Genomic DNA, 1,465 nt, shown 5'->3' with positions numbered 1-1,465 from the left:
TTGTGTGAGTATGTATGTGTGTGTGTGTGAGAGTTTGTGTGTGTGTGTGCGTGTGCGTGTGTTGGCTTGTTTGAGTGTGTGCGTGTGTGTGTGTTGTGAGTGGGTGTGTGTGTGTGTGCGTGTGTGTGTGTGCGTTAGTGTATATGAGTGTCTGTCAAGGGTGGTGTGTGTGTGAAAGTATATGTTCGTGTGTGTGGGTGTGTGTGTGTCGGGGGGGGGTGTTTGAGGTTGTGTGTGTGTGTGTGTGTGTGTTTCTGGGTGAATATGTGTGTGTGTGAGGGTGTGTGTGTGTGTGTGTGTTGCTTTTTTCACGAGATCGAACTTATGATTGAAAAGGCTGACGACCCTAAACATTCACAGAGAGAAGAATGCGTGCAGAAAGTGACCCTTGCGGCTTATTGTGATAAGGCATAAGAGAGAAAGAACTCTCTCTCTCTCTCTCTCAATGGAATCTGCAAAAAAATTGCTAAAAACCTGTTTCTTTTGTCAAAGTTACAAAGCATTATTAATCTAGACACAAGAAAACTATTTTACAATGCCCACATAAAACCCCATATTGATTATGCTTCCATAGTATGGGACGGGTGTAGTGAAGTTCACTTGAAGAAGCTGAACTCGCTCCAGCGTAGAGCTGCTAAACTAGTTCTGCCCAGTCCATCTCTTTCTACAAAGGAAAAGATGAAAAGTATTGGGATGTTAAGCTTAAAAAAGCAGCTTTTGTATAATAAATGTTCATTTATGTATAAAGTCGTCTATAAGGACGCCCCAACATATCTTATACAACTCTTCAATTCATCTCCGTCATATTATTCAAACACTCGAAATAACCTTGCCTTGTCAAGGCCCCGCATCGATTTGTTTAAAACTAGTTTTTCTTATTCTGGTGCGTTCCTTTGGAATTCACTACCTGTAAATATCAAGTCATGTCTGTCATTATCTTCTTTTAAAAGACAGCTCCGAAAGCACCTCTCTAACGACTAAGTCGGTGTACACTTTGTGCGAGTGTGTGTGAGGATGTGTAAAAGAGAAAGTGTATAGTATGCTTCCATTAACACGCACACTTTTGAATTTTGAATTTGTTATACCTTTCCCCATTGTTTTTTTCTATTTTTTTTTTATTTTATAAATTCTTCATATTTGTTCTTTGTTTCATGTGTGTATTATATACTGTTCAAAAAAAGAAACGCATAGTTGCTACTTGCCAAATTTGTTTTATTTTTCGAAAAAATTAACAGAAAATCCAATATTTAGATTATTTGTTTGAAATTTGGTATGGACACAGTTGAATGCACACACAGTTCATTTGCATCTTCAAATCAATCAGTCAATCAATACGATTGGGTGCCGAGGCTGTCAAGTCAGTAGGGGGTGTGACTGCCTTGAGCAGCAACAACTGCCCGGCACCTTCTGGGCATGGACTGGATCAGATGCCGGATATCTTGCTGTGGGATGGTGTCCCACTCCT

The sequence above is a fragment of the Littorina saxatilis genome, linkage group LG15 (genome assembly GCF_037325665.1).
Source record: "Littorina saxatilis isolate snail1 linkage group LG15, US_GU_Lsax_2.0, whole genome shotgun sequence".
In the NCBI taxonomy this organism is placed as follows: domain Eukaryota; kingdom Metazoa; phylum Mollusca; class Gastropoda; order Littorinimorpha; family Littorinidae; genus Littorina; species Littorina saxatilis.
The sequence above is the reverse complement of the archived record's forward strand: the minus strand, read 5'-3'. Positions refer to the sequence as shown.